At 32.4% G+C, this 23,793-nt stretch overlaps 1 protein-coding gene across 5 annotated transcripts in view; it reads left to right on the top strand.

The window, feature by feature from the left end:
- The first annotated feature begins 16,173 nt into the window (after positions 1-16,173).
- Positions 16,174-23,793, top strand: part of LOC128187869 (uncharacterized) — a 55,799-nt gene continuing 48,179 nt past the window's right edge. For all 5 annotated transcript variants that reach the window (XM_052858552.1, XM_052858543.1, XM_052858535.1 and 2 more), the window contains exon 1: positions 16,174-16,248. The gene's annotated coding sequence lies outside the window, so the exon portion shown is untranslated. The remainder of the gene's footprint in view (positions 16,249-23,793) is intronic.

Below are 23,793 nucleotides of genomic sequence, written 5' to 3'. Positions count from 1 at the left end.
TTCTAGGTTTTTTTTAATATTTGTTTCGCACGTACTGTAAACAAAAAGGTGAGAATACGGGAAAGAAAATTTACTACTATGATTTGATCTTTATTTTCTGAAGAAAACTTCCTTTTGCATCTGTTAGCTTTCAAGACCATCTACAAAAAAACTGCAATAGTTTTGGTATAATTGAGCGTTCGTACTTATGATCAACATCTGATGCATGAACGTTTTGTATTACTTGTCAGGTGATGCAAGGTTTAAAGAACAAATATCCAGCCGTTGGTACTTTCTTAAGTATTGCAGAACACAGTAAAAAGGAAACCACTTCTGTATCACGAAGTCAGTCAGCATCTAAATCCACTGCTCCGTTGGTGGAAACCAAGGTAACTAAAATCAAAAATCAAAAATCTAAAAAAAAATATGATTTTTTTTAATAAAATGTCTGAATACACATCAATAATAACAATTCAATTTGTATTTTATTTATAGAAAAAGGGTATATATGAAAAACTTCGTAATAAAGCAAGAAATCCGAATCATTTTTGACGGAAAGAACAGCATCCACTGATTGCCCTGCAAGTGTTTCTTATGAAAAGGTAGGTCAATGCCGTAATAACATTAAATACAAGTCCAAGAAATTTAATCGTACTTATTTACAATCATAAATCGATTTTAATACTAACCAGACACTTTTTTTCCAGAGCTTTGTGATGTCAGAAAATGATCCCCCAACAACACAATGAAACCGATATCACAGGAAGGAAACATGGTATTCTTTTTTTAAAACATCATGTAATATAGCAAGTTTTTCGGCTGGAACGAATGTAATCAGTACATGTACAAGATCACTCATCGGTTAATTGTAAATAACCCAAAACAATGTATTGAATTGGTATATAAGACATTGTATAAACTGTATGATAACACAACTCCTTTACAAATTAACGGTTGTGCTCCTCAAGACCTGGATATAAAATCAAATTAATTATAAGACATTTAATCAGGACCCCTTAAATTGAGATCGTGAATAGATGGGAAATTGATTAGTACATTTTAGTGTCTGTTCAGCTTTTCTTGGATTAGAAGGAATACAAATAGCTTATAGCCTGAAGAAGATGCAGATGGTCAAGAAAATGTCACTGTGTCGTTAAGTGCTTTCAATTATATTTTTATTGTCCACTCCAATCAATGTGTTTACATTTTATAAATGCGTTGTTGCGTGTGTTTCAAATACATAAAGGGCTGAATATTAACTATCTGTAGTTTCATAGGCTGAATATTTGCGGTTTTATTTGTTTTTGAGCTTGTTTCATTGATTTTTATGATAATTAATTGTTTACCTCTTTTACAATTTGTTCAATGCTATATAATTTTCTTTTACAGATGAGACGATTTCGGTTTTCATTTAATCTTAACCCATGGAAGAAAAAGTACACGGTGACAGAAATGTGAAAATATTGATGATGTACGCACGTAATGACAACTTGCACTTGATATGAGTTTAATATATATTTTTATGGTTATGTTGATTGATTTGCTTTTACTATACGTTTGTTTATACCGATTTTATCTATAGTGTGGTTAGAGTTAAGGAACTCGAACACTTGTTACACAGACACAGTTACTAGAGATACATGTATTCTATATGTTTGTTTTAATTTGCTTTGAAGCAAACTGTTGATCCATACATTGCTGTTTTACAGAATTAATTTCTGTCATTCAGTCAACTGAAACCTGAGGTAACTCGGAGGACTGTAAAGATGACTAATGGCATAGCTATGCCGTTCAGTCCTCAGTTGGTTATATTTTATTTCTAAGCATTTTTCAGTTCACTGAATGGCAGAGATCTATCTTGTGTTTTAAACAGGTGTAGTAAACGAACATAGCCGATTCTTACCCTATTATTAAGGTCTTCCGTTTCCAACGGAAGACCTTATTGTTATTGCTTTGTTTCTTTTTCCCTATTCTTATTAAGGTCTTCCGTTTCCAACGGAAGACCTTATTGTTTTTCTTCGGTTTCTTTTTCCCTATTCTTATTATTTTTATTTTTTCCCCTTTTTTGTGCACGCGATTTCTCAGCAACGGCTCGGCCGATCTCAATCAAATTTTAGGATGTGATAGATAGTGGTCTGAACTTGATTGGAAATTTTTTTGTATTGATGACGTCACATCCGTTTTTGAGATATTGAGATTTTTATAATTTTTATATGGGTATTTTGTCTTCTGTTGTTCTCCTAAACTATAAGAGATATTAAGCTCAAATTTTTACGGTAGGTAAAGGAAAGATTGAAGTTTTGCATGATTGTTGTTTTGTATGTTTAGCACTACTTGCGCCAAAGCAAATATTTTGTTAAAACATGTAATGTAAAAAACGTTTACATTTACAAGACTTTTCTGCTGATATCAAGAAAAAGGGGCTGGCCCCTCAAATTAGCGACCTAGAAGGCTCTAAAGTCTTTTATCCATATCTCTTTACCGAGGGATATTTTGTAATAAAATATAGAAGCAAATATGTTTATCTTTCAGTTATGAAGCCAAGCAGTATAACGAAATTCTCATATGCTACGTAATTAGGGGTTTTTAGGGGTCAAAATCCAAAACTTTGATCACTTATATCTCAAAAAGGAAAAATATTTTGAAATGCAGTATAAAAGAAAAGATGCTCAAAATGATGTACTTAACACATTGCAACCTAAAATATTGGTTCAGCGGCCCCAATAAGGAGATAAGGGACCGGCCCCTAAAACATTCTGTCTCCGATATCTCAAGGATGGTAACGAATATTTGAACACTTCTTGAACAAAATGTATTATAATCAAATGACCTTTCATTTGATACCAAGAAAAAGGGGCTGGCCCCTAATATTAGGGACCTAAAGGGCTCTAAAGTCTTTCACCCATAACTCTTTACCGAGGGATATTTTGTAATAGATTATAGAAGCAAATATGTTTATCTCACAGTTATGTATTCAAGCAATGTAATGATTTTATGATGTGTTACATAATTAAGGGTTTTTAGGGGCCAAAAGTCCAAAATTTTGATCACCCATATCTCAGAATGAAAATATATTTTGTAATGAAGTACAGAAGAAAAGTTGTTCAAAATGATGTTCTTAACAAAATGCAACCGTCAAAATTTCGTTAAACGCCCCCTAAAAGGAGATAAGGGACCGGCCCCTAAAACCTTCTTTCTCATATATCTCTAGAACGGTAACAAATTTCAAAACACTTGTTGAACAAAATTTGTGTAGAATTAAATGACCTTTTATTTGATATCAAGAAAAAGGGGCTGGCCCCTAAAATTAGGGGACCAAAGGGCTCTAAAGTCTTTAATCCGTAGCCCTTTACTGAGAAATATTTTGTGAAATGTTATAGAAGCAAATGTGTTTATCTTATAGTTATGTATTCAAGCAATGTAATGATTTTATCATGTGTTACGTAATTAAGGGTTTTTAGGGGCCAAAAGTCCAAAATTTTGATCACCCATATCTCAGAGAGGAAATATATTTTGTAATGCAATACAGAAGAAAAGTTGTTCAAAATGATGTTCTCAACAAAATGCAACCTTCAAAATTTCGTTAAACGGCCCCTATAAGGAGTTATGAGATCGGCCCCTAAAACCTTCTTTCTCATATATCTCCAGAACGGTAACGAATTTCTAAACACTTGTTGAACAAAATTTGTATAGAATTAAATAACCTTTCATTTAATATCAAGAAAAAGGGACTGGCCCCTAAAATTAGGGGACCGAAGGGCTCTAAAGTATTTTATCTATAACCCTTTATTGAGGGATATTTTGTGCAATGTTATAGAAGAAAATGTGTTTATCCTGCAGTTATGTATCAAAGCAATGTATTGGTTTTGCATGTGTTTTGTAATTTGGGGTTTTTAGGGACCAAAAGTCCCAAATTTTGATCACCCATATCCCAGAAAGGTAAAATATTTTTAAATGCAGTACAGAAGAAAAGTTGTTCAAAATGATGCAAAAGGGCTCTAAAGTTTTTTATCTATTACCCTTTATTGAGGGATATTTTGTGAAATGTTATAGAAGCAAATGTGTTTATATTATAGTTATGTATCAAAGCAATGTAATGATTTTATCATGTGTTACGTAATTAAGGGTTTTAGGGGCCAAAAGTCCAAAATTTTGATCACCCATATCTCAGAAAGGAAATATATTTTGAAATGCAGTACGACGAAAGCTGTTCAAACCTTCAAAATTTCGATAAACGGCCCCTAAAAGGAGATAAGGGATTGGCCCCTAAAACCTTCTTTCTCATATATCTCCAAAACGGTAACGAATTTCTAAACACTTGTTGACAAAATGTGTTCAGAATTAAATGTCCTTTCATTTGAATCCAAGGAAAAGGGATTGCCCCTTAAATTAGGGGATCAAAGAGCTCTAAAATCTTTTATCTATAGCTCTTTAATGAAAGCAATTTTGTGAAAGGTTATTAAAGCTAGATTAGGTATAATACGTTTATATATCCTAACAATATAATGATTATCTCTTGCGTTACCCAATTAGGATTTTTGTGGGACCAGAGGTAAACAAGTTTGATCTTTTTTATCTTCATTGAAAGAAATGCAAGTATTTAAAAAAGCAAGAGAACTTATAAAAAGCGATACAATACTCCTTTTTCCATAACATGTTTTGTTGTCGAAAATCAAAGTCGATGATGTCATATTTCATTCTAAAAATCGAACGGAAGACCTCCTCGATGCTCGCAACGAGATCGTGTCTAGTTATTATTATTTTTTTTTTCCTATTTTTGTGCACGCGATTTCTCAAAAACGGCTCGGCCGATCTCAATGAAAGTTTCAGATATGATAGATATTGGTCTGAACCTGATTAAAAAAATTTTGTGTTGATGACGTCACATCCGTTTTTGAGATATTGAGATTTTTCTAAGTTTTATATGGGTATTTTGTCTTCTGTCGTTCTCCTCAAGTATAAGAGATATTAAGCTCAAATTTCTACGGTTGGTAAAGGAAAGATTGAAGTTTTGCATGGTTGTTGTTTTGTAAGTTTAGCACTTCTGGCGCCAAAGCTCGCTAGGGCTCGAAAATTGACATTAAAAAAGCGTCGTAAATTTTTGCGCTTTTCTCTCTGTATCTTTTCTCTGGAAAATATTTTATTAAAACATGTAATGTAAAAAGGCTTATATTTACAAGACCTTTCGGCTGATATCAGGAAAAAGGGGCTGGCCCCTAAAATTAGGGACCTAGAAGGCTCTAAAGTCTTTTACCCATAGCTCTTCACCGAGGGATATTTTGTAATAGATTATAGAAGCAAATATGTTTATCTCACAGTTATGTATTCAAGCAATGTAATGATTTTATCATGTGCTACGTAATTAAGGGTGTTTAGGGGCCAAAAGTCCAAAATTTCGATCACCCATATCTCAGAAAGGAAAAATATTTTGTAATGCAGTACAGAAGAAAAGTTGTTCAAAATGATGTTCCTAACAAAATGCAACCGTCAAAATTTCGTTAAACGGCCCCTAAAAGGCGAAAAGGGACCGGCCCCTAAAACCTTCTTTATCATATATCTCCAAAACGGTAACGAATTTCTAAACACTTGTTGAACAAAATTGGTGTAGAATTAAATGACCTTTTATTTGATATCAAGAAAAAGGGGCTGGCCTCTCAACTTAGGGGACCAAAGGGCTCTAAAATCTCTGTAGCCCTTTACTGAGAGATATTTTGTGAAATATTATAGAAGCAAATGTGTTTATCTTATAGTTCTGTATTCAAGCAATGTAATGATTTCATCATGTGTTACGTAATTAAGGGTTTTTAGGGGCCAAAAGTCAAAAAATTTGATCAGCCATATCTCAGAAAGGAAAAATATTTTGTAATGCAGTATAAAAGAAAAGTTGTTCAAAATGATGTTCTCAACAAATTGCAACCGTCAAAATTTCGTTGAACGGCCCCTAAAAGAAGATAAGGGACCGTCCCCTAAAACCTTCTTTCTCATATATCTCCAAAACGGTAACGAATTTCTAAACACTTGTTGAACAAAATTGGTGTAGAATTAAATGACCTTTTATTTGAAATCAAGAAAAAGGGGCTGGCCCCTCAAATTAGGGGACCAAAGGGCTCTAAAATCTTTAATCCGTAGCCCTTTACTGAGAGATATTTTGTGAAATATTATAGAAGCAAATGAGTTAATCTTATAGTTATGTATTCAAGCAATGTAATGATTTTATCATGTGTTACGTAATTAAGGGTTTTTAGGGGCCAACAGTCAAAAAATTTGATCACCCATATCTCAGAAAGGAAAAATATTTTGTAATGCAGTATAAAAGAAAAGTTGTTCAAAATGATGTTCTCAACAAATTGCAACCGTCAAAATTTCGTTAAACGCCCCCTAAAAGGCGAAAAGGGACCGGCCCCTAAAACCTTCTTTCTCATATATCTCCAAAACGGTAACGAATTTCTAAACACTTGTTGAACAAAATTTGTTTAGAATTTAATGACCTTTCATTCCATATCAAGAAAAAGGGGCTGGCCCCTAATAAAAGGGGACCAAAGGGCTCTAAAGTCTTTAATCTGTAGCCCTTTACTGAGAAAGATTTTGTGAAATGTTATAGAAGCAAATGTGTTTATCTTATAGTAATATATTCAAGCAATGTAATGATTTTATCATGTGTTACGTAATTAAAGGTTTTTAGGGGCCCAAAATTTTCTAAACACTTGTTGACAAAATGTGTTCAGAATGAAATGTCCTTTCATTTGAATCCAAGAAAAAGGGACTTGCCCCTTAAATTAGGGGATCAAAGAGCTCTAAAATCTTTTATCTATAGCCCTATAATGTGAGCCATTTTGTGAAAGGTTATTAAAGCTAGATTAAGTTAAAAAAAGCAAGAGAACTTATACAAAAACAATACAATAAAGCATTAGTACTTCACTCCTTTTCCATAACATATTGCTGTCGAAAATCAAAGTCGATGATGTCATATTTCATTCTAAAAATCGAACGGAAGACCTCCTCGTTGCTCGCAACGAGATCGTGTCTAGTTAAGGTCTTCCGTTTCCAACGGAAGACCTTATTGTTATTGCTTTGTTTCTTTTTCCCTATTATTAAGGTCTTCCGTTTCCAACGGAAGACCTTATTGTTATTGCTTTGTTTCTTTTTCCCTTTTATTTTTTTTTTCTTACGCTTTTTTGTACAAGCGATTTTTTGAAAACGACTTGACCGATTTTCGTGAAAATTTCAGATCTTGTAGATATTGATAAAAACCTTATATATAATTTTTTTTTAATGACGTCATTTCCGTTCGGGAGATATTGACGTTTTAGTGATTTTTAGAGGGTCATTTTGTCCTGCTATCTCCTCCTAAACGAAAAAAGATATTGAATTTAAATTTTCAGGGATTGTAGACAAAAGATTGTAGATGTGTTTAAAGGCATTTGTGGTTGTCTGGCTTCAAAGGCGTCGAAGCTCGCCTGGACCCGAAAATCGAGTTTAAAAAAACGACGTAATTTTTAATGGTTTTCGTTCTTTATCTCCGTTCCTGAAAATATTTTATCATAATATATAGAGCAAATAAAATTTATATTTACAGGATCTTCCGTTTGATAACAAGAAAAAGGGGCTGGTCCCTTAAATAAGGGGCCAAAAGGGCTCTAAAGTCTTGCTCCCATAGCACTTTACTGAGAAATACTTTGTAATATGTTTAAGAAGCAAAAATGTTCATCTTTTACTAATAAAACTATACATTATAAATTTTTATTATGCGTTACGTAATTAGGGGTTTTAAGGGGCCAAAAATCCAAAACTTCGATCGAATATATCTCAAAAAGGACAAATATTTTGAAAAGCAATATAGAATAAAAGATGCTTAGAATGATGTTTAAAACAATATTCAATCATAAAATTTTCGTTATCTGGCCCCAATAAGGAGATTAGGGGTCGGCCCCTAAAATGTCCTTTCCCAGATAGCTCTTAAACGGCAAAGAATTTCTAAACACTTGTTAAACAAAATATGTTTAATATTAAAAGAACTTTCGTATGATTCCATCAAAAAGGGGCTGGCCCTTCAATTTAGGGGCCAAAAGGGCTCTAAAGTCTTTCTTCTATAGCACTTTACTGAGAAATGTTTTGTAATATGTTTAAGAAGCAAAAATGTTCATCTTTTACTAATAAAACTATACATTATAAATTTTTTATTATGCGTTACGTAATTAGGGGTTTTAAGGGGCCAAAAATCCAAAACTTCGATCGAATATATCTCAAAAAGGACAAATATTTTGAAAAGCAATATAGAATAAAAGATGTTTAGAATGATGTTTTAAACAATATTCAATCATAAAATTTTCGTTATCTGGCCCCAATAAGAAGATTAGGGGTCGGCCCCTAAAACGTCATATCCCAGATAGCTCAAAAACGGCAAAGAATTTCTAAAAACTTGTTGAACAAAATATGTTTAATATCAAAAGAACTTTCATATGATGCCAAGAAAAAGGGGCTGGCCCTTCAATTTAGGGACCAAAAGGGCTCTAAAGTCTTTCTTCCATAGCACTTTACTGAAAAATGTTTTGTTATATGTTTAGGAAGCAAAAATGTTCATCTCACATTTATCTAACAACATATTATAATTATTTTATCATGTGTTCCGTATTAAGGGGTTTTAATGGGTTTTAAGGGGCCAGAAGTACCAAACTTTGATAACATACCTCAAACAGAACAAATATTTTAAAAAACATTATTTTGAAAGTCAATATAGAATAAAATGCTGAGAATGATGTTCCTAATAAAATTCAACCATCAATTTTTTTGTTGTTGCCCCAATAAGGAGATAAAGGGTCAAATATCAAAGTCAAGGCCATATAACCTTCAAAAAATCGCACGGAAGACCTCCTCGTTGCTCGCAACGAGATCGTGTCTAGTTATTATTATTTTTCTGCCTTTTTTTGTGCACGCGAATTCTCAGAAACGGCTCGGCCGATTTCAATCAAAATTTTGGATGTGATAGATAGTGGCCTGAACGTGATTGGAAATTTTTTTGTATTGATGACGTCACATTCGTTTTTGAGATATTGAGATTTTTCTTATTTTTATATGGGTATTTTGTCTTCTGTTGTTCTCCTTAACTATAAGAGATATTAGGCTCAAATTTTTACGGTAGGTAAAGGAAAAATTGAAGTTTTGCATGATTGTTGTTTTGTATGTTTAGCACTACTGGCGCCAAAGCTCGCTATGGCTCGAAAATTGACATTAAAAAAGCGTCGTGAATTTTTGTGCTTTTCTCTCTTTATCTCTTTTCTGGAAAATATTTTGTTAAAACATGTAACGTAAAAAAGTTTATATTTACAAGACCTTTCTGCTGATATCAAGAAAAAGGGGCTGGCCCCTCAAATTAGGGACCTAGAAGGCTCTAAAGTCTTTTACCCATAACTCTTTACCGAGGGATATTTTGTAATAAATTATAGAAGCAAATATGTTTATCTTACAGTTATAAAGCCAAGCAGTATATCAATTTTCTCATATGTTACGTAATTAGGGGTTTTTAGGGGTCAAAAGTCCAAAACTTTGATCACCTATATCTCAAAAAGGAAAAATATTTTGAAATGCAGTATAAAAGAAAAGATGCTCAAAATGATGTACTTAACAACATGCAACCTAAAAAATTTGGTTCAGCGGCCCCAATAAGGAGATAAGGGACCGGCCACTAAAACATTCTGTCTCAGATATCTCAAAAATGGTAACGAATTTCTGAACACTAGTTGAACAAAATGTCTTTATAATCAAATGACCTTTTATTTGATACCAACAAAAAGGGGCTGGCCCCTAATATTAGGGACCTTAAGGTCCTAAAGTCTTTTACCCATAACTCTTTACCGAGGGATATTTTGTAATAGATTATAGAAGCAAATATGTTTATCTTATAGTTATGTATTCAAGCAATGTAATGATTTTATGATGTGTTACGTAATTAAGGGTTTTTAGGGGCCAAAAGTCCAAAATTTCGATCACCCATATCTCAGAAAGGAAAAATATTTTGTAATGCAGTACAGAAGATAAGTTGTTCAAAATGATGTTCTCAACCAAATGCAACCGTCAAAATTTCGTTAAACGCCCCCTAAAAGGAGATAAGGGACCGGCCCCTAAAACCTTCTTTCTCATTTATCTCTAGAACGGTAACAAATTTCTAAACACTTGTTGAACAAAATTTGTGTAGAATGAAATGACCTTTTATTTAATATCAGGAAAAAGGGGCTGGCCCCTAAAGTTAGGGGACCAAAGGGTTCTAAGGTCTTTAATTTGTAGTCCTTTACTGAGAGATATTTTGTGAAATGTTATTGAAGCAAATATGTTTATCTTATAGTTATGTATTCAAGCAATGTAATGATTTTATGATGTGTTACGTAATTAAAGGTTTTAAGGGGCCAAAAGTCCAAAATTTCGATCACCCATATCTCAGAAAGGAAATATATTTTGTAATGTAATACAGAAGAAAACTTGTTCAAAATGATGTTCTCAACAAAATGCAACTTTCAAAATTTCGTTAAACGGCCCCTATAAGGAGTTATGGGATCGGCCCCTAAAACCTTCTTTCTCATATATCTCCAGAACGGTAACGAATTTCAAAACACTTGTTGAACAAAATTTGTTTAGAATTAAAAAACCTTTCATTTAATATCAAGAAAAAGGGACTGGCCCTTAAAATTAGGGGACCGAAGGGCTCTAAAGTATTTTATCTATAACCCTTTATTGAGGGATATTTTGGAAGTAATAGAAGCAAATATGTTTATCCTGCAGTTATGTATAAAAGCAATGTATTGGTTTTGTCATGTGTTTTGTAATTAGGGGTTTTTAGGGGCCAAAAGTCCCAAATTTTGATCACCCATATCCCAGAAAGGTAAAATATTTTGAAATGCAGTACAAAAGAAATGTTGTTCAAAATGATGCAAAAGGGCTCTAACGTCTTTTATCTATTACCCTTTATTGAGGGATATTTTGTGAAATGTTATAGAAGCAAATGTGTTTATCTTATAGTTATGTATCCAAGCAATGTAATAATTTTATCATGTGTTACGTAATTAAGGGTTTTAGGGGCCAAAAGTCCAAAATTTTGATCAGCCATATCTCAGAGAGGAAATATATTTTGTAATGCAGTACGAAGAAAAGTTGTTCATAATGATGTTCTCAACAAAATGCAACCTTCAAAATTTCGTTAAACGGTCCCTAAAAGGAGATCAGGGATCAGCCCCTAAAACCTTCTTTCTCATATATCTCCAAAACGGTAACGAATTTCCAAACACTTGTTGACAAAATGTGTTCAGAATTAAATGTCCTTTCATTTGAATCCAAGAAAAAGGGATTGCCCCTTAAATTAGGGGATCAAAGAGCTCTAAAATCTTTTATCTATAGCCCTTTAATGAGAGCCATTTTGTGAAAGGTTATTAAAGCTAGATTAGGTATAATACGTTTATATATCCTAACAATATAATGATTTTCTCTTGCGTTACCCAATTAGGGTTTTTGAGGGACCAGAGCTAAACAAGTTTGATCTTTTCTATCTTAATTGAAAGAAATGCAAGTATTTAAAAAAAGCAAGAGAACTTATAAAAAGCGATACAATAAAGCATTAGTACTTCACTCCTTTTTCCATAACATGTTTTGTTGTCGAAAATCAAAGTCGATGATGTCATATTTCATTCTAAAAATCGAACGGAAGACCTCCTCGTTGCTCGCAACGAGATCGTGTCTAGTTCTGTATATGTTTCTTTTGGATGATGCATATGGCTTGTGATGATCTTACTTGTGTATGATTAAAATGCCGTAAGCGAAGATCACTCTTTTAATATATGCTTTTGGTAGTCAAAATATTTTAGAAGCTAAGGTAAAAATGATATATGTAATCAAATACATTAATATTTAACAAAGTGGTTTTATATATATATTTTTTTATTTTAAATGATTTAAATGATAAACGTATCTTTAGTGTAATTTAAATCATATTGGTAGGTACATGTTCATTATTTTTTAGAATTGATGGAACAAGAGAATATTACTGATACTTATTGGTGTCATTTTCAAAGGACTTACATGTACAAACATAGAAGTACATTTATATCTTCAAAGATTCAACCAAGTACTAATATTTAACTGAGTGATAGACAATTTCTTGGATATTATAAGGTATATATCCCATTCATACATGAATTGCACGAGACAACTTTAGCAAACTGATAAAGGAAGGGGTGGTATAGTTTGATTAAATCAGCAAGTGTATAGCATGGTTTACATTTAAAAGTTAAATGTTCACAAATAAGGAATAAAATATCAAGGAATTGAGGAAAGTCTTGTGTGTCTTTAACTGTTCGAGCGACCAACTAATAATAAAGTTCATAATGGCATGGAAAATATTCAAGGTAAACTAAAACGATGATTTCTAGATTCATACACAATTTTTTTCATCAATATTCATTTTGTAATCATGTTCATTTCTTTTTACCATAGTGAAACAGCATTGTACATTTTCCATACTGCAGATGCAGTGTAGATTTTATATAACAATCTTTTTTTGTAGTACACAAATAGATAAAGGTCTTCTTTGTGTTTATGAATACAAACTGTCAATTGACGCATCAATCTTTCTGTAATGGAAAGATATCGTATGATTTCATAAGGCCTTTTATTTTCTTGTCACGTGTAAACATTGTGTTTGACAAAGATTAAAGAGTTTGGCTTTTTTAATTATATGACTTGTTTTATAACTCATAATAGTTTAATTGTTGAGAGAGAGAGAGAGAGAGAGAGAGAGAGAGAGAGAGTGAGAGAGAGTGAGAGACAGACAGAGAGAGAGAGAGAAAGAGAGAGAGAGAGAGAGAGAGAGAGAGAGAGAGAGAGAGAGAGAGAGAGAGAGAGTAAACCCAAGGTAATATTGGCAATATGCCTTCAATGCGACATATATAATCATACATCAAATATTCGAATTATGTAGTTAACAAAGGTTTACCTTACTGGTAATCACTAACTCCTTTTTAAGGCCAAAATCTGGTAAATGAAAGGAACCTACAGATGTTTGATATTTGAAATATGAATTCTTAAAATGATACATCATAACTATAGCTTGGTTTTATTAGATGTACCAAGACTTAATCTTAAGATAAACAAGATTTAAAGGTGCGTTTTAAACTGTTATTTTCAATGAGGTATATGTGTAATAAAAAACAAGCTGCAAATCTAAATGTTTTTTTCTTTTTTTACAAAAGAAATATATTCAGAATGCCACGAGTTTTGTGATAACGGCATATACATTGTTTTTAAATAAATATAAATTTGAAATTACATATTAGGGTTAGTTTTTATAGGATTTCAAATGGAATATCAAGATACTGTTTTTCTATTTTCTAAATAATTCCCTTATAGTCCTAAGTGACGGGAAAAGATATAGTATATCAAGTGTGACGATATAATGAATCATAAAAAAAGACTCTCTTAAATCACTTAAAAAATCTTAACTGTAACGAACTAAAATTCTTTGTGTATAATTATAATTCCCCTTAGTTCACCCTTCCGGTTTATCCTTTGGCGAGCCCTTGTTGTAATACTTTTACCCTTGGTTGCCGTGGTAACATATCAATCCTGTGGAGAGACCCTCGTTGATACTACGGGTTGTACCCGGGAAAATCGGCCGATAGACGTGGTCATCATCCCGTCTAGTGCTCAGAGGCCTGTTTTAGAAAACCATCAGGGTCTCTTTTGCCTTGTTTTGCTGTTAAATTTCCCTAGAGAACGTCAATACCTGTCAGAGAAGGAGGGTTCTTGGGTGCTGAAATATTTCCGACTCCTGTATTTATGAGTAGCCGGTTCCATTTTCATGGGATATTTTATGGAGACCGCTGTTCTACAGTGAGTGAGTGAAGTACGGCGGTCCTTTTGACACATCTCTAAAACTACTTATGAATTTATACCTGAGTGTGATCCTCGCAGTTTTACCAATTTATTATCGTTATTGCAGAATGAGATACATGCTTTAACTTAACATTGTGAACGTTTGATATTTATATAATTTGTGTCATTTGAAAACTTATATTCTGCATATTGAGTTTATTGAAAGAAACTTCCAATCAGCGTGGACCAGGCCATGGGTCATTTACATTACCAAAAAAAAAACTTTCGTCTAATGCAGCCTCGATAGACCTGTGCAGCATGTGAACATTCTACTTCAACTTAGTTCTAGTGGTTGCCGATATACATATACCTGACTGTAACCACGTGTTCACCTGAAGGTTCGTCAATACCCTGTGTGCCGGAACCGGGCTGACCAAATATACTTTTTTTTTCAGTTATTTCATTTGTATATTTCTGCTTGTTTGTTTTTGTTTTTTGTTTTTTTTGTTTTTTTTTCTTGTTGAATTTTCTGTTTAATTTTTATTTTATTTTGTGAATACAAATATCTTGTTAAAAACTTTATACTTGTTCTGTTGATTTATGTAAGTTCATCAGGATGCATAATCACACATCCTCACATTAACCTTTAACACTATCCCTACACCACCATTCCAAAACAGGAATCTAAGGTCTTTGTGTTTTGAACTAGTATTTACATCACATTGGGGGTGGGGAGTAGACAACATATTGTGTATATGATAAGCACGACAAGCTTGATGTAAACTAGACACAAACTCTGCATTTAAAAATATATCTTTAATACAATAATATGGATTAAACTTTACTTGAAAATTTCATTCGGATTTATAAAGAAATTAAAGGTATAGATTTGCGAATGTGAATACATGTACTATAATATTGTACATAGAATTGATTATGTAAATTCAATCAATTCTCAAAATTGTAAAATATATATCGTTTTATAGACTCACATATTGTTACAAAGTGTTTTTGTTTTAAAACCAAGGCAGTCGCCAATTTTGTGTACAGACTAAGGATTTACTCCAAAAAATGAGCAGGCGTAAATTAAAAACCCAAATTTAGTCAGGGACTAAGTTTTCGCCTTTTTGGTACACGCAACGTAGTCTTATTTTGAGTTAAGTCCCTAATTTAGTCTGGACAAAGCTTACGTCTAGATGTATGCCATTTTGAAAAACGGGTCCTAGATGATGTAAATATACATTATTTGACTTTCATTCTATCGAGTTTCATGTAAGACATGTAGTTACGTTATAATAATTGTGAGGATTTTCCGGCCCCATGGGCTTAAAAAAAACTCTCCGTAGTTTATCATATGATACAACATTGTATTAATAAAACGATACAATACAATATAATACAATATTGCATTAAATCATTGTTAACCGACGTGATGCGGAGGTTGACAATGGTTTTCGAGGGGTGTCATTTTCAACAGGTACCCTCCCAAACAGGCACTATTTATTTTATTATACTGAAAGTTTTAATTTTAAAGAACATTTTACTGCTTTTATATAAAAATGAACTGAATTCTACGGCGAAACGTACGCGCATGTAACAATTCGTTTTATTATACTTTCATATTAAATACTGAAATCTGATTGGTTTAGATACAGTTGATAATCCGTTCTATTACCCTCAGCGTTAGCAACACACTTGGCAACGGGTAACACAACGAACTGTTACATGCGCCTAAATTATGCGCGTATGGTTCGTCGTAAAATTCACTTCATTTCTATATAAAAGCAATAAAATTTTCTTTAAAAATAAGACATTCAGTATAATAAAATAAATAGTGCCAGTTTGGGAAGGTATCTTTCGAAATTAACACCCCTCGAAAACCATTGTCCTCCGCTTCGCGTCGGTTGACAATGGTTTTCTCGGAGTGTCAATTTCAACAGTTACCCTCCCAAACAGACACAATTTTATATAATGTTACCCGTTGCAAAGACTAGTATGTTGCTAACGCTGAGGGTAATAGAATGGATTACCAACTGCGTCTAAACCGATAAGATTTCATTTTTTTACATTAAAGTATAATAAAACAATATGGTATTACATCATAAGGGCCAAGTATTGTTTTATATCATATAATACAGTGACAATTATTTTCAATTGTATTGAAATTGAGAAAAATTTTCTTATCTATATATGTTCCAGAACAAAATTAAGGTAATTTGAAATGCCTACCTAATAAACATGATATTATGCAAACACTTGAAAATATCAAGTAAATACAAATCACAGTCGTAGTAGGTTGCATATAAAGCAATTGTTATTTTCTTCCCTGTTGTCATATCATGGATGTACACAGTGAAGTGATAGTCTGTGCGTATATATTCGTTATATTTTTTTCCAAGGAATGTTTTTGCCTAAGTAAGTATTGAATTGTGAGTTTTAAGATTTTAAATACTTTTTGAAATACTATTAACTTGAAAACAATAGGCCTGTACTTGAAACCTACATGCCTGTTTAGTAATAAATTACGATAATCACTAAGACCTTCGGTAATCAGAGAGTCAGGCATTGGTAACTCATTTTTTGGAAATTATTTTCTAATGTCTAGCGCTATAGTAAATCCTTTGACTTATTGAAATGCTAAAAGGAAGAAGTGTGTAAAGTCCGAAAATGTGACTTTCATATACATGTAGTATCCTTTTCCTTTATTTACATTCAATATCAATAGACATAAAGCATAAAAATTATATCTAGCAACTTTGCAAGTCATGTTCATGTTTCTTGGCGAATTATTTTTTGGGGGAAATGGTGTTTTTTCTTAGTTTTTATTAACTCATCCAGTGAGTTTTAATCACCACTTTTTGACCGGCGTATCCATTTTATGTCCGTAAACTTTTTAAATCTTCGACTTCTTCTCTAAAACTACTGGGCTTAACTTATTTCAAAGTTGCCACAGAGCATGTATGTATTTGGTGAAATGGGTTCGTGTTTCTTAAAACGAGGGACCCTACCCCTTTTCAATGGGAGATAAATAAAAATCAATGAAACTAAGTTGGTATTTAAAAAAAAACCCATCCAAATATCAATGAACCAGAGGATCAATTTTTACTTTAGATTTACATAGAAAAGTCCTCTCCTTAAGCTACTATTTGGCCAAGTTTGTTGAAATCATGATCCCCTGGGGTAGGATAGGGACGCAATGAGATGGAAGGTGTTGATATTTCACGCAAATGACATATTATCATTCTTAAAAACTTAAATATTTTTCACATATTATGTAGGTTATATACAAGCAGCTTGATATTTGTTGAATCTCAACTGTTTAAACTGTGACAATTGGAAACTTCCCCGACCCCACAGGGGGTTCAAAGTTTTATGTACTAAGTTATATTTATATGAATAAGATTTAATTATTTTATATATAAGATTGAAGATTTTCTTCAATAAAAAGCTTTAGGACTATTAAATTTTCCAGTTACAAAAGGTGCTAATTTTTTAACATCAGAATGTCTGGGGGAAGTTTTGTTTTGAAAATCTTTTGATAAAGTTACTATTTTACAACTTTTTCCAAAAACATGTATTTGTGTATAATTTCATAAAGCCGATTTTTAAAATTATTGTTGATAAGGTAAGCGATATGGCTCATGTGCCTTTTTGTCATATTCATACTAAAGCGATGTACAGTCGAACCTCATGTTACGGCCACTTTTACTTAGTAGTCACTCGCAATAAGCAGCAAGTTTCAAACCCGTCTGTTTAGTGTTTCACAACATTTTAACATAGATGTTTTAATTGGTCACCTGTCTTACGTGACCAGCGGCCAGTGTTTGTAGGTCCCATGCAATCAACATCCCTGTGTTCAACGACCATTTCGTCTGTTTTCTCACATGACTTCTGGCCAATGAACTATTAAGCTTTACAATCAAGACGTGTCCTTTTAAACTATATCGGAGATTATGAAACGTGGATTAAATTCAAATTGATAATTTGTGTTCGGTTAACGCAAAAACAATATCAGACATTTTTCCAGAAATGTATGCAAAACCAAAATCAGACATTTTTCCAGAAATGTATGCAAGATAAGAAGGCTTGTGACTTAATTATAACCTTTAGCTAATTGTAGTGTCGAATAATTTTGAAATTAAAAACAAAATAGGCTTTTTTGTTAATTGATATAAAACTCGGAATTAGAGGCCACTTGTCTTATGTTTGCTTGTTTGTCATTCCCTCACAAGTGGTCTCTTAAAACAGGTTCGATATTCCCTTTCTATCCCGGTTAAGAATGACGTCATTTGGCACGGCTCTGTGTAGTTAATGCGTATCAGTATTATGTAAAAGAATACATCATAAAGAAGGCGAGCCTTTTTAATTTTTCCTGTTTAGGTAAACTGACAGTATTAATGGTGTATTATTACAGATAAGTGAAGAGCGTTTGTTAGGAAAATAAATGAAACATTTTATAAACGTCCTTGTTCCCGGTTTTAAGAAGTGTTTAATAAATACAGCTAGATCATTACCTCATTTATCAAAAACGTTCTATGGAAAAACTCGGCTATGTCTTTAATTCATATATTTGTGTCTGTGGATTAAATTTTAATTTTCTTCATTTCGGCAATTTGTTCTTTAAATATGAATTCAATTTTGTATCTGTCTAATGTCAGTCATCAACCAGTGCGTTCAAATGAGGCTGACAGGTTTAAACCAACAAAGCTTTTTTTTGCACGTTGTTAAGGTGGTATAAGACATCCGTCGATATTAATGTGAATTAAAGTACATTTTTATTTAATTGCTCCCACTGGTTTAAAATTTTCAAATTTTACAATATTTAACAAAAAATACGTTTACAATTTTTTGAAAGGAAAAAAAATTAAAATCCAGCGGGGTCCGATTTCATGATTTGTAGTTCCGTAGTGAATCCTCGAATCCGCTGCGCAACGATGTTAGATGACAATTTAGGGAAAGAAACTATTTCTAAAATTATACTTGATTTTATTGTTTATTTCGATAAATAATACGACACAACATGGAGATGGCCCATACCACCTTATAAGAATAGGTATAGTGGAATAAGTAGTTGTTTTAAATGTAAGACAAATTGATTAGAGAACTATAATTTAATTTTTTTTTAAACAAATCGACATTGGATTTGTATCCTGAGAAGTAAAATGATTTTCACTGAAAAATTGAACAGATTTAATATTCATTATGACAAAATTGTTATAATTATTTTAACGGAAAATTAATTTGAAAAGGCATTCGATAAAAGGGTTTAAATACCAAAGGAAAAAGGCTACTGTATCAATATACAACAAGAGGCCTATGGCCAACATCGCTCATCTGAAGAACAATTCCCTGTATCAATCTTTTTCGAAATTTTTAATCATGAGACTCTATAAAATTATTGTAATATACAGTCATGAAATTATATATAATTCCAAGATATGACATTTCGATAAATTGACATACTCTTAGTTTTAAACCCATCGTACGGCCCGCGCATCGGTTTAGTGGTCACAGTTTTAGCAATTAAAAATCTTTACCATCTTACAATTCTTGGAGAATAATCGCACTTATTTAAGCATTGTTAGTAGTTTTTAAGTTAAAGATTTTTTTAATTTACAAAAAGGCCCCGCTACAACTTCATTTAAATTTTGATTCCAGGATTACCAGATTGTTTCGGCGTCACTGTTTTAACTATTAAAAATCTACACTCTTAGAAAGCTTGACTAGTAAATACAAATTGTAGCAATGTAGTTCTTGAGATAAAGATTTTAAAATATTTTCCCTCTATCTCCTACAGGCTTGGGGCGAATTACATTGTAAAGTAATGCATTACATTACCATTACTTCATGAATTTGGGCATTATATTACCATTACCATTACTTGATTTTCTTGAAGTAATGCATTACATTACCATTACATGAGTAAAGTAATGCATTACCATTACCATTACTTTGTTTTAAAAAAGTAAAGCTAATGAAGAGTTTTTGCAAATGTTTCAATTATAAAACACTCTTTAACATATCTACCGGTTCATGTTTAGTATCAGGTTCAAATTCAATGACTATATATACAAGAGTCATTCTTTATTTGCTCAATATATAATCATCTTGAGTAAAAAGATATTTATAAACATTTGGCATGATACAATATCAGATATAAAATAGAGACACAGAATTCATACATAATAGAAAACAATTTATGGAATAGTGTTGTGGTTATTAAAAAGGTAAATAGAGATATTTCCCCAGATAACACAAATCTTTATAATTTTGGACAGTTAATTGTATTAATTTATAAACAGAGGGTTTTTCCCTTATATTTCTTCATATATTTTAATCGAATTTCTTTATGCTGAGGACACTTTAAGACAAAAGATTGCACCTTATGATCAAAGTTTCAAAGGTTTCATATTTTAACTGCATCCTATTAGATTAAAAATCTTCCCAGCTACACTGTATACTAAATAAACGTTGTACATGAGCAGTGGAAGCGGGGACTGAAAGATTGTTTGACAATCGTTATCTTATTATAAAGTGCCAAAATGGAAAAAATACATGAATCTTCTATCAGTCCAAACTAATGTACTTAATATACAACAGAGAGAGAGAGAGAGAGAGAGAGAGAGAGAGAGAGAGAGAGAAAGAGAGAGAGAGAGAGAGAGAGAGAGAATATTTTCAAATGAGTTACAGGTGTATAATATTGAAAGTGATTTTTGATTTTCATCATGGATTGACAGTGCATTCATCTTACCCTTAAAGTTGCATGTCTGTCCTCAATTCTATTGGGACGTGGCGTAGGGAAGGGGATTGAGGTGTTTAGCACTTCTTATAACAATATATTGGTTTGATATTTAGGTTATCCTGGGGGCATAGTGTGCTGTTGACACATCTTTATTTTATTTAGGAGTAAATTGTTTAAATGATTTAAAACTCTTAATAACAACACTCATAAAAATGTTATGAAACTGTGTTGTTATATCTAGTAATATGAACAATTTAAAAATGAAATTTTAGAAATCTTTTTTAATACAACTAAAACATTTTTATTTCAAGAATTATTTCTTTCTTCTTTATAATAAAGTTAATCAAACTCTGTTTCAGCTATTCATTTATTCATCACATTTTTTAAAGTGAACATGCATAAATAAGCATAGTAATGCAAAGTAATGCCATGTAATGCCAGCATTACACTAGATTTTGGAAAGTAATGAATTACATTACCATTACTTGTAATGCTAATTTTGTGGCATTACACATTACTAGCATTACTTTGAAAACATGTAATGCATTGCAATGCATTACCATTACATTTAGCATTACCCCAAGCCTGATCTCCTATAATAAATTTTAAGCCCATTTTGGGGCTCCAGTATTGATCCGGGAGACACAATTTCAAAAATTCAGAATCTTCACTATTTAAATATGCGTTCTTGGTAACATGATGATGTAACACATTGTAGCATTTTAGATCGTTAAAAGAAAATTTTTAATTTTTTTTTATTTACATGTATTTCTATGTTGAACTTTTCAACCCTAGCCTCTTGAGGCCGCAGTATTGGCCTTGAGTATGGATCTGGGGGTTGCAATTTTAACAATTAAGAATCTGCACTATCTTAGGATGTTTGCATAGCGATCCCACAATTTGTAGCTTTATTAAGCTTTATAAACAATTTCACTAACATATATTTTTATGTTAAACTTTGAACCCTTCAAGCACCCTGTCATTGGTCCTGCAAGGGGGGGGGGGGGGGGGTGGGGGTGGGGTTCTGGTTTAAACAATTTAGAATCTACACTATCTGAGGATACTTGCATAGTAATTTCACAAATAGCGGCATTGTAGTTCTTAAGAAGGGTATTATTAAACATGTTCCCATTATATTTCTTTGTTACACTTTGAACCCCTCCTGGGCCCCCAGTATTGTTCGAGGGTTGGTTCATGGTTTTAATAATTTAAAAGAATTTACACTATCTAAGAGTGCTTGTAAAGTTATCTCACAGATTGTTGCATTGCAGTTCTGGAGGGGAAGATTTGTTTTTATCATTTTACCTTTATATATGTCTTTGCTAAACTTTAAACTGTACTGGGGCTCTCTTGTTGGTCTGGGAATCACGATTTTCACAAAAAACTTTCACGAAACATGTATGTACAAGCTTAAAAATATTGGTATTTCTGGTGATACAGATCTGGAGAAGGAACATTTTTAAGACACATACCCTTCTTTTACTATTGCGCAATTATTCTTCTTATAACAAGATTTTACCCTGTATTTTATCAATTTAGAGTCCCCTTCCCATAAGGATTCCTTGGATTAAGTTTGATTACATTTAGACTAATGGCTGTAGAGAAAGAGTAAAAAATGTGAAAAGTTTACAGACAAACGGACTCATGGATCTTTTTCTCTTAGTGTGATTATTTTCATTGACACTTGTTTGTGTGCGTAGGGGGGGGATATAGCGACAAAAAAGTTTTATAATAGCTCACATAAACAGGAAAATATTCGTGTATATTACAACCAACATACATGATTAGTATCTTTATTAATACCGAAATATGTTATAATCGCCCGTCCTGGCTGCCGACTGCCGGGACTTTCAAAAAATTGTGTTATTAGAATTAGTCACAGATGTTCTTATTATTTCATGCATGAACACACCTACATGTAGGCGTCAAACGCAAAGAAACAATAAGAGTTTGTTGCTGGAGTAACCGTTGCCATGGTAAGCGAGACTAAAAATAAATTTTTCCACATAACCGCATTTTACACGGAGGTAGTGAACTAAATACCGGGTTTAAGCTAATGGTGGTGAAGTTTTTGCCCCGGGTTTTAATGCATTATGAGGAAATACACACACGGCGAGCAAAATCGTCTAGCTCCGCGAAACATACTGCATTCTTACTAGTTTGATTAAGTATTTAATGTACAAATAAATACCAGTACTCTTTATGTACGGATGATATTTAGTTAGAACAGTTTGATTTCGCTAAGATACAGTATACAGATCCATAATTTATTTTGCTAATGTAGCTATTAAATCTAGTATTTTTAATCTCGAATCTCATATTTTGGATCTCGTATTTCGAATCTGGAATCTCGAATGAGCTTTTGAGTTTTTGTAGCATAAAACCGCATGGTTTTTTTTTTATCTCCACTGCCTGATTTTTTTTCAGTTTTTCATACGAAAATGCAACATCCTAAGAAAGAAATTCAAAGATCAAGAATTATAAATATCTGTTATCTTCTTACATGTATTCACATTCACACAGACATTTAATCTGCAAGAAGACAGTTGGGAAGGTGATGATGCTTTAAAGGGCTCTCGAATTTGTATTCAATCTATCACGTTCACTTTATATTGCAAAGATGTATCAGGCTTTAATTTCATAAATATAGCAAGTTTGTGATATATCTGTTTACCAGGCTACACTATGCACCAGTTTATTGATCGCCAACATAAGTATTCACTTCCAGGATTCAAACTTATGATTAATTGTGTCTGCTTCGAACAATCATTTCATTGTTCTAGACTACATGTATTTGTTTGGCTAAATTTCCTCGCAATGCAGAACTTATTATGAACTATAAATGTTTATAAAGTACATATACATAACTTATATATGTAAATAAAAGTCTATTGTATTATTGAAGGGTAATATTGTTTAAAAACGGTAGTTTCAGAAGGGATTTGAGTCATGTAATTTTCAAAGCAAAGACCTAGCTTTGAGCACAAAAATAGGAAATGTTACAATCAATCGCACAACTTCGATGGTAAAAAAAACTCCGAACAGCTTCTTAGCAGAATTTACGATAATCAAAAAAGTAGCACGGAAAACATTGCTTTTTCAAACTATTTCAAATTAGGAGGACTTAAAGTACATCAAACTGATATTCTGCACCGTTTCTTTTTTTTTAACATCAGAGTGTACTTAAATTGGCTTAATGAAGTTTTACCAACCAACGA

This window comes from Crassostrea angulata, chromosome 1 (genome assembly GCF_025612915.1).
Source record: "Crassostrea angulata isolate pt1a10 chromosome 1, ASM2561291v2, whole genome shotgun sequence".
Taxonomy (NCBI): domain Eukaryota; kingdom Metazoa; phylum Mollusca; class Bivalvia; order Ostreida; family Ostreidae; genus Magallana; species Magallana angulata.
Note: the sequence above shows the minus strand (reverse complement) of the source record. Positions and strands in the feature narration are given on the sequence as shown.